Source organism: Anabrus simplex, chromosome 1 (assembly GCF_040414725.1).
Source record: "Anabrus simplex isolate iqAnaSimp1 chromosome 1, ASM4041472v1, whole genome shotgun sequence".
Taxonomy (NCBI): Eukaryota; Metazoa; Arthropoda; class Insecta; order Orthoptera; family Tettigoniidae; genus Anabrus; species Anabrus simplex.
This window is the reverse complement of record NC_090265.1, coordinates 510041736-510052655: the sequence shown is the minus strand read 5'-3', so window position 1 is coordinate 510052655 and position 10920 is coordinate 510041736.

Below are 10920 nucleotides of genomic sequence, written 5' to 3'. Positions count from 1 at the left end.
TATCACTATTTGTCCTTTCACTTTTATTTCGTTCCGGCGTTTTCCAAATTCGTACATCTATCACCAGAGGGTTCATTCCAGACTGTGTGTTGTGTTGTTGTTAGTAATGATGGGCAGTCTGAGATGGGGTCTCAAGATTTCTCCAAGACTAGCGCAGGTACTGTTTCTTTCAAGAGCGCTGTCCCCACATTGTATGGCGAGCAGCGTGTCGTAGGCCTAGAGGTAGGAGCTGAATGTTTGTGCCGAGTATGTGAATAGCCAATCATGGGCCTTCTCCATTCCGAAAATACATGTCAACAAACGATTAGCGTGTTCATTTCTACAGAGTCTGCTTTGACAGAGTATAACATAATTAGAAAGGATATGCATTCTGGCATTATATGCAGCAGTAAATACACGAATGAGTAGGTTAAGAATTGAATCTGACTGGTAGTCATTACACCTACCTGCATTATTCGAACTAGGGGCCGATGACCTAGATGTTAGGGCCCTTTAAACAAGCCTCATTAATCGAACTCGAGGCGGGGTAGGGTGCGCCTTGCTCCATATGCGACCACCATTACGCATCTAAAATGCCTGAGTTTGCTCGATTTATTTCGACATGTAGACGTACAGTTATCAGACCACACATTCAATATCATATGACCCAGTGGCGTATCCTGGATTCACCAGTGAGGCATGCAAATAGTAACGATGCAGTAGCACAATGTAGTACCGTAAAAAATTTCCAGTTCTATTCGCCCTAATTACATATAGGTGAACTCGACCCTGTTTTCCCACTTCACCTCCAGGCAAATGCCGGGATGGAACCTAACTTAAGGCCACGGCCGCTTCCTTCCCCCCCCCCCCACAATGCCCCTGTTCAGCATACCAGATGAGGCCGCCTGGGCGAGCTACTACTCCTCCTTCCCAGTTGTATCCCCGACTAAATGGCTCACGCTCCACGGCACTTCCCTTGTGGCGATAGATGTGGAATCCTTCGCTGAGCTCGAGGGAAAGCCAACCCTGGAGGGTAAACGGATTAAGGAAAAAAGAAAGAAAGAGTATCTGGACAGCCTTCTACAACAACAACGGAAAACTACTTCAAGGATGGCTGAGATGGGAATGGAACTCAATTGACCTCCCGAGCCTCAGTAGACCCCGTCCCAGTCTTCGTACAGCTTTTCAAATTTCGTGGCAGAGCCGGAAATCGAACCACCCGGGCCTCCGGGGGTGACAGCTAATCACACTAACCACTACACCACAGAGGCAGGCCGTTTTAGACTCATCCATCTTTAATACATAAAACATCGAACACGAGGAATAGCACAGAAACAACACACAATCAATGAATTCACTAATCAACAAAACACACAATGAATGAACTCCCTAGTTAGCCACTACTCAAGCACTGGAAATAAATCACCCCAGTGACAGTGGTCACTTTCGTCACGTTGGGTTCCCGCTCGCTGTAAGCTTGGGCATGCCGACTTTCTCCAAGTTGTTAATAGATGGCAGAGGGTAGCACATGGATGGTGACCAAATTTCAATTGCAGCGACATCATTCGGAGGGTTTGAGAACTATGTCTGCCACCGAATGCAATTTAAAGATTGAATGCGTTACGTTCTTAAAATCTCCATTTGCTTTCTCTTTCTGTCCTACAGAGGATTAGATGTCGAGACTACACCAGCACCACATGTAGTCAAGCAACGAAACTAGTGCAGTTGCGCGGAAATTTTGAATTTCTGAGAGATGAAATGGTCAATATTTGACTTGAAACAACCCCAAATCCTACTTGAGACAGTTTTTCGCCCTAACATAACGCATTCAATGAATGCCTTGCATGCAAGGAGAATACGCCTCTGATATGACTACTGCTTGTGTGTGACGAAGGAAATCATTCCTCACAAAATTAGGTACTTCGATTTATTAATGTCTAATTGTATGCGACAATTTAAAGACGAAGTCCGAAGCGCAACATAAATCTTGGGTGTAAGTTATTTTGAAGAGATGCCATATAGCACAGCCTGCTGTGGTATTTATTTAAAAAGAAAGTAAACTACGTCAGCAGAAATACTTCTGGGATGAGCCAGTACTTAAAAATACATAACATTGCTGAAGGGAAATAGTCACAGAGAACACCTCTGGCCCGGCCTGCATAACAAGAAGCTATCCTGTCGACAATTGCGAGGTATCCAGGTAGGTGTACATCCTATCTACCGTAATTCACAAATTATGTATGGTTATTCAGCTAAGATGTCAACCTCATATAACTCGTTAAACATGCAGTACTTTTCTAGGCTTTTGTCAAAATTTATCATACACGTGTCCGTATGAGAACTCTGATAATATACTATGAAGCTGACGCTTGTAGTTACTGGAACGTCGCACAGATCGCACCACTGAGGAATCGGTCTCGAGCATTGCCAATCACCAGTTGTGCTTGGACCAGCGTGCATGCAAGTCATGGCAGCTAGTGAGCTCTCGAACTGAGTGTACAGTCTAACGAGTCTGTTTGTACTTCTGTGTAAGTGACAGTGGTGACAGATAGGGTTGTTCAAGATATCTATGTGTTCATAGTTAAAAGATCATCATGATAGTGGAAAGGAAAAATACGATTGTGATCAACTTCACCGACAGAGACACGCCCCGACCAGCCCCATACGAAGTACATGACTGGATTTTTGACACCTAGCACTTTGAAGAAAGTGGCATCGAGATGATCCAGCTTAATGGTATATCGCGGCAAGTGTACATAAAATGCAAGAAGCAGGAAACAACTGAAAAACTGCTACAGGATTATCCAGGTGAGCACTCATTCTTACACAGTAATGGGTTCCGTAGCAAAGTGACTATTGATTCTGAGGGTCTTGGTACAAAGTTGGTGAGAATTTTTAATTTTCAGATGGAGGTACCTCACAGAATAATTGTGGAACAAATTAGTAAATATGGAACAATTTTTTCGATTCAGGATGAAACGTGGAGCTCAGGTTTCCGGTACAAGGTTCATAATGGTGTACGAGCAATTCGACTAATGTTAAAGCAACATATTCCGTCTTACTTAGATATTGGTGGGCATAAAGCCCTGATCAGTTACGAAAATCAGCCTACTATGTCTGCTGCCAGCTATGCAGTTGACTCCTGAAGACAACTCACACAGTTCGTCACCTAGTGACTTACATGAAGCTACACAGGAAACACAACATGATCACCAGACCACTATGCCGGCCACTTCTGTGACGCACAGGGAGACAGATTTATTAGGTCAACAGTTCACCTTGAGCCACCGGCGAGTGCAGACGTACGGAGTGGAGGGTCCCTGGAGTGGGAGAAGGTAGTGTAAGTGCGGAGTGCAGGAAGGCAGCGAGGTGCTTACAGGCAATGATTAGTGTTGAACAGTACAGGGCGAGCATAGGAGGTTGGGAGGGAAGAAAGAAGAAGTGAAGACAAGAGGATGTAAAATAGAACTGGATAAAATAGGAGAATTAATGCTTTCTGCAGCGGTGATTTTGATATTGCTTTGGATCGGTGGAGTAGAACTGAACCCAGGTCCGACTTCCAGGGAAAATATGAGCTGGGAGGACATGGAAACAATAAAAAAAACGTAAAAGATGTGGTCGCGGAGGCATGTCCCTTCGATCAAATCAAAAACATGATCAAGGAACAAACGAGGAAGTTTGAAAAAATGAAGGGGTGGTTTCAAGAAAAGGCAGAAGATACAGCTTCACAGGTGATAAGAAATGGCGCAGAAGTTTCAGCAATAAGAGAGGAGATAGAGAGATTAGGAGATGTCGAAACTGAAAGCCGAAGTAGTTGCTAACACTCGAAATCGCAGAAATAAATGCCTATTTATATATGGAGTGCAAGAGGGGAAGAAGGAAGATAAGACGAGTATAATTTATAAAGTAGTGGACATAATTCAGGGGAAAATGAAAATAAATTTCAGTGAAGTGGACATAGATGATGTGACAAGAGTGGGAAGATTTAGGGGTAATAGGCCTATCGAAATGCAACTATTTTCTACATTGATGGCTGATACAGTGGTGCGTAATGCAGGTAACGTGCAGAGGGAAAAAATATGGATAAGGAGGGACATGGGAACTGAAGCGTGGAGGAATGAAAGAATTCTTAAAAAACACGAGCCAGGCAGCAGGGGTTGAATGCAATCATCAGAGGACAGGAATTAGTGGTGTCAGGCAACAACTGGAGGAGAATATGGTCGGTGAATAGACTGATGGACCTGGAACGGAGGATGAAACAAGATGAAGAGGCAAAGAGAAGTGTAGAGAATAATGGGGAAGATAAACGAGTGAAAGATAATAGGCAAACGAAAGATAACGAGGGTAGAAGTGTAATTATCGGAAGTATTACTGAAAAGTGTCAAGAGAGTCAGAGAGAGGTGCTAAGTGGAAGTGAGTGTATGAACAACGACAAGGAAAGAACAGTGGACGGACAGTTCATTGGAGAGGCTGAAGAACAAACGGGTGATGGGGGCAAGGAGAGTGAGCAACAAGAAGCTGGGAGGGCTGAGTGTAGTGGTGTAGTGAGCAACATAGGTGCTGAGGAGATTGATCAGCAGGAAGGTAAAACAATCGTGAGTAAAGGAAGAAATAAGAACTTAAATGACTTCTGGGGAATAAATACAAGGAGCAAGAACAGAGGGGGAGACTTAGAAGAGAGAGAGGGAAAGTTATAACTATATTGGAAAATAGGATGTATGAATATTGAGGGGGTAATGAATAAATTACGGAATAAAAAGGTACGGGAAGTAATAGAAAGTTTCGATATTGTGGCACTCTTGGAGACGTGGCTGGATTCAGGGAGGGAGATTTCATGGAAGGGGTTTGTGATAAAATATAAATATAGAAGAAAGGAGAAGAATAAAGGCCGCGCTCCAGGAGAGATGATAGTTTTAATAAGGGAAGAAATTAGTGATTTGGTAGAGTATATAGAGACGGATATGAAAGGAACTATATGGCTGAGATTGAATATGGGAGGGGTTGAGGGAGAAAGGAAGAATATAAACCTAGCTTTCGTTTACTGCCATCCTAGTAGTTCAGCATATACAAATAAAGGCTTTTTTGAAGAGTTATTGGTGGACATTAGTAGAATAAGAGGAAAGTTCCCAGGAGAAGAGGATATGTTGTTATTCGGGGATTGGAATGCGAGAATAGGGGAGCAGAGCCCTGTATATAGTAGGGAGGATGGATTGTGTATGCGGAAAAGTAGAAGGAGTGAGGATAAAATTATAAACAGTTATGGGGAAAAGCTCCTTGAGATGTTCGCGGTGGGGAATTTGTTTATTCTGAATGGATGGATGGAGGGTGACAGTGGGGGAAATTGACATATGTGACTGAGAAGGGTGGGAGTGTGATAGACATGATCTTAAGTTCGGAAGGAGTGATTGAGGATATCGTGAGAATGGAAGTAGGAGACTGGATTGAGTCACACCATTTCCCAGTGTGGGTTATGTTGAAAAGAGGGGAAGAGAAGGGTACAAGGAAGAAAGCTGGGACGAAGGATAATCACGGGAGTAGATATAATAAGTACAAATGGACTGAGGAAGTTGGACGTGATTGGGATAGGGTAGTAAAGGAGGAAGTACAACTTCTGAAATATGGGTGGGAAGGTGCATTAGAAGAGAATAAGATTGATAAAGCCTTAGAATTACTACTACATCCGATAATGATGATAGCGCAGAAGGTACCAGGTGGAAAGAGAAAGAAGAAAGAGGGAGAAGCATGGTTTAATAGAGAGTGTGAAGAAATGAGGAGAAAGGTGATGAGTGCGTTAGGAGAATACAGAAAGAAAGGTGGGGGCCAGGAAAGGGAGACTTTCTGCTATTTGAGGAAGGAGTATAAAAAGAAAATTTGTGAGGTAAAAAAGGCGTGGTTGAAGGAACAAATTGAAACCATAAATAAGGAGTGTAAGTCTAACAACCTTGAGAGAGTATTGGATGAGATTAATAGAATAATTAAGGGTGGAAGGAATATAGAGAGAGTGAGTATTGAGGAAGTTCAATGGGTGAGGCACTTTGAGGAATTACTGTGGGAGAAGGGGGAAGGAAGATGGAGAAGGGAAGGGGAAGAAGTAATCTGGAGATATAGGAGAGTGGCAATATATGAACTAGACAAGGAAATTACAAGAGAGGAAATCCTCGGAGTAATAAGTAGAGTTAGAGGAAAATCGGCCGGAGGATGTAATGGGATAAATAACAAGTTCTGGAAAGAAATTAGCAAAAATGAGACTATGATAGAGGGTATAGTTAAACTATTTAACAAGATCTATGAGGGTGGTAAATACCCGAAGGAATGAGAAATAGGAATTGTATGCCCAATATATAAAGGCAAGGGTAGTAGGAACAGTGTGAATAATTATAGAGGAATATCTCGGTTAGACTCCTTAAGTAAAATATACACTGGGGTGTTAGCGAACAGATTAAGCGGGTGGGCGGAAGAAAATGAACTATTGACAGATTTCCAAGGGGCATTTAGGAAAAAGAAGAGAACAGTGGATAATATAATAATAGTGATGACAGTCTTAGAAAAGTACAAGAATATGGCTAGAGGTACGGTTTATGTGGCAGCAATAGATTTTGAGAAAGCGTTTGATAAGGTGAATAGAGAGGCCCTAATACAGAAATTAGGCAGGTTGGGGATTTCAGACAAGATGTTGAAGGCAATAGAGGGTATATATGGGGTTGTCAGGTTTTGTGTAAAATTGGGAGATGAGAGACTGAGTAGACCCTTAGAGTCCAGGGTGGGTTTAAAGCAAGGTTGCAAGTTATCGCCTATATTATTTATTTTATTTGTTAACGATATATTGGAGGGGCATGGGGCTAACAACTGGGCTGTGCCGTAATTAATGGCCTGGAGGTACCGGGTCTGATATTTGCTGATGACGTGATATTGATGACTATAACTTCAGGGGGGATGAATAGGGCTCTAAGTGCAGTGTCGTTGTTTGCGAGGAAATGGGGCTTGAAAATTAATGGTAATAAATCTAAAATATTAGTAGTTCAGGGAAACAAAGGAAGAAAGATAGAAGGGAAATGGATACTACAGGGAGAAGGATTGGAACAAGTTAAATAGTTGGAATACTTAGGTGTTATTTTTAACAGTAAAGGAACGTGGAAAGACCAGATTAGAAGGATGAAAAACAGAGATTTGGTAGCCCTAGCCTCAGTCAGAAACTTGATAGCCAAATACCCGAGTATTATTTATAATACACTGACTGACAGAGCAAATGCAACACCAAGAAGGAGTGGTCAGAACTTTATGCCAATTGCAGGGTAGACTGACGTCACTGAGGTATGCTCATGATGTGAAATGCGCCGCTGTGCTGCGCACGTAGTGAACGATAAATGGGACACGGCGTTGGCGAATGGCCCACTTCGTACCGTGATTTCTCAGCCGACAGTCATTGTAGAACGTTTTGTCGTGTGCCACAGGACACGTGTATAGCTAAGAATGCCAGGCCGCCGTCAACGGAGGCATTTCCAGCTGACAGACGACTTTACGAGGGGTATGGTGATCGGGCTGAGAAGGGCAGGTTGGTCGCTTCGTCAAATCGCAGCCGATACCCATAGGGATGTGTCCACGGTGCAGCGCCTGTGGCGAAGATGGTTGGCGCAGGGACATGCGGCACGTGCGAGGGGTCCAGGCGCAGCCCGAGTGACGTCAGCACGCGAGGATCGGCGCATCCGCCGCCAAGCGGTGGCAGCCCCGCACGCCACGTCAGCCGCCATTCTTCAGCATGTGCAAGACACCCTGGCTGTTCCAATATCGACCAGAACAATTACCCGTCGATTGGTTGAAGGAGGCCTGCACTCCCGGCGTCCGCTCAGAAGACTACCATTGACTCCACAGCATAGACGTGCACGCCTGGCATGGTGCCGGGCTAGAGCGACTTGGATGAGGGAATGGCGGAACGTCGTGTTCTCCGATGAGTCACGCTTCTGTTCTGTCAGTGATAGTCACCGCAGACGAGTGTGGCGTCGGCGTGGAGAAAGGTCAAATCCGGCAGTAACTGTGGAGCGCCCTACCGCTAGACAACGCGGCATTATGGTTTGGGGCGCTATTGCATATGATTCCACGTCACCTCTAGTGCGTATTCAAGGCACGTTAAATGCCCACCGCTACGTGCAGCATGTGCTGCGGCCGGTGGCACTCCCGTACCTTCAGGGGCTGCCCAATGCTCTGTTTCAGCAGGATAATGCCCGCCCACACACTGCTCGCATCTCCCAACAGGCTCTACGAGGTGTACAGATGCTTCCGTGGCCAGCGTACTCTCCGGATCTCTCACCAATCGAACACGTGTGGGATCTCATTGGACGCCGTTTGCAAACTCTGCCCCAGCCTCGTACGGACGACCAACTGTGGCAAATGGTTGACAGAGAATGGAGAACCATCCCTCAGGACACCATCCGCACTCTTATTGACTCTGTACCTCGACGTGTTTCTGCGTGCATCGCCGCTCGCGGTGGTCCTACATCCTACTGAGTCGATGCCGTGCGCATTGTGTAACCTGCGTATCGGTTTGAAATAAACATCAATTATTCGTCCGTGCCGTCTCTGTTTTTTTCCCCAACTTTCATCCCTTTCGAACCATTCCTTCTTGGTGTTGCATTTGCTCTGTCAGTCAGTGTACTTTGAGGCTAGTGTTAAGATCGGTTATTTATGGGAGGGTATTGTATGGCGTAGAAGTATGGGGGTTAGATGAGAGAAGAGGGGAATTAAGAAGTATTATCAGTAGTTTTGGAAAGATAATAATGGGTTTACCATGGTGCACAGCTAATATAGGGGCGGAATTGATGTGTGGAGAGGATGTAGAATCAGAGGGTGTGAAAAGAATAGTTAGATACTGGATGAATTCAAAAAGACAGGAAGGTGGGAGGGTATTACATGCAGCGTATGAACAACAAAGGAAGAGCGTGTATAAGGGTGGATGGCTAGATAAAATTAAGGGATATTTGGATATGATAGGATTAGGGCACCTTTGGGGGGAGGTATGGACGAAGACAGAAGTTAGAGGGGTGAAGATCCTTGTGAGGAGGATCAGGGATATAGATAGGCAGAAATTAATAGGAGAAAGTATACTAAGAAATTCGTTGAATGTTTTGACGAAAATAGAGGAGATAGTAGGGGTGAATATTAGATTCCATGATAGGTAAAAAAGGTATGGGATGATTTGGTGGATTTTAGGATTGCATAGGAATAGGGGGTGGCTGCAAGGGAGGGACAAGACTGTATACTCTGCGGGGCAGTAAATGATGATTTTCACTTATTAAGTGATTGTGAAGAAACGAGTAAGATAAGGCAAAAATTACTGAGTGCTGAGCAGAAGGAACTATTGGGAAGGGGGATGAGCAATCAATTCTGAGATGGATTATTCAGCAGTGGGAAAGAGGGGGTGAGTTCAGCAGGTATTAATGCGCGGTAAAAAAGTTATGTGAGAGCAGATTGAAGGAGGCTGAGTTAGAGTGATGACAGAAGTTGAAAAGGAATGTACAATGTGTAGTTGGTGGAGTGTTATGTATTGATGAAATATGTGAGTGTTGTGAGGGAGTAGAGTTAGGTGTGTGGAGGTTGAAATGTGGTGATGGAGAAGTGATGTTTTAATTGGAAGTATAATGAAAAAATGAAAAACTTGTGGAGCGTTATTTGTATTGAATGGTAGTTGGTAATAGCTTTTGTGTTTGTTATGTTGTTTATTTAATGCTAAATAAGTGAGTGTTGAGAGGGAGCAGAGTTATGATGGTGGAGGTTGAAATATGGTGTTTGTGAAGAGATGGTATATGAGTGTTTGGTATTTTAAGAGAAGATGGTTTAGTATCTAGATGGATTATTTATGTCGGAATGTAGTGTGGAGAAGTGGTGTCATTTGTTATATTTAGGTTTGGGATATGTTGAAATATGGTGCTGGAGAAGTATAGAAAAGTGGTGGTGTATTTATTGTTGTAATAAATGATTAAAGAGTGAAGTTAAAGTATTGGCTGAGAGGTGATGGTAGAGGTAAAAAAATATGAAGTGTGTGTGGTATGATGAAATGGGGTGTGAGAGAAGTAGGGTGAAGTGATGGTGTATGTATTGTTGTAATATGTAAATCTATTGGTGGCGGAATTGTGGAGATGGAGGGGTGTGTGGTGTATTCATTGCTATAATGTGGAGTTGGAGAAATGATGGTAGAGGTATATCTTTTAACTATATTGTATTTTAGAGAAGTAGTACATAGGGGTCTAGATGTAATTGTGAGAGTTGACAAATTATGGTTTTGTGGACGAGATGGTAAATTTAATGTAGAGTATGGCCTGGTATTCAATTAGATCAAGCATGGTTAAGCAAGGATGAAGCAAGGATGAAATTGCAACAGGAGAGGAATAATGTAAACACAGACAGGGCTGGTGAGGTAAGGTTGTCTGGACTCGGCAATCTGAAGTAGGTCAAACAGAATAACAATGGCGGTGATTGAATGTGATGTGTCAACAAGGACAGTTGGATGCATGGTGTAGTATTGCTCCGGGATTGCATAGGTGGTAACATATGTTTATTTTTAAGTATTTATGTCGTTTATTATGTATGTTGAAAGGTGGTGAGGGAGAAGTATGGAGAAATGATGGTGTAGATGGCAAGGAAAGCGGGGAAAGGGTGAGATGGACTCATCCGTAAGAAGTCAGGGTGGGTAGGGCCCAAGACTAATATACCTATGCTGGACATGACATGAAGACACTGAGGATGGCTACTGGGTGGCCCTATCTGAGGGGGTCACATATCCGGAGTATCTGACGGTCTTCATTGCATGTCCAAGGAGTACGATTAGGAGTGGAATGGTGAGAAGGAAAACATTGTCATCTGGTTAGATCTTGGGGCCTTCAGGAGGTCTCCACGGGAAGGGCCGGTCGAGTCATCACTGGGAGGGTGGCTTTTTTCTCATCAGGGGTG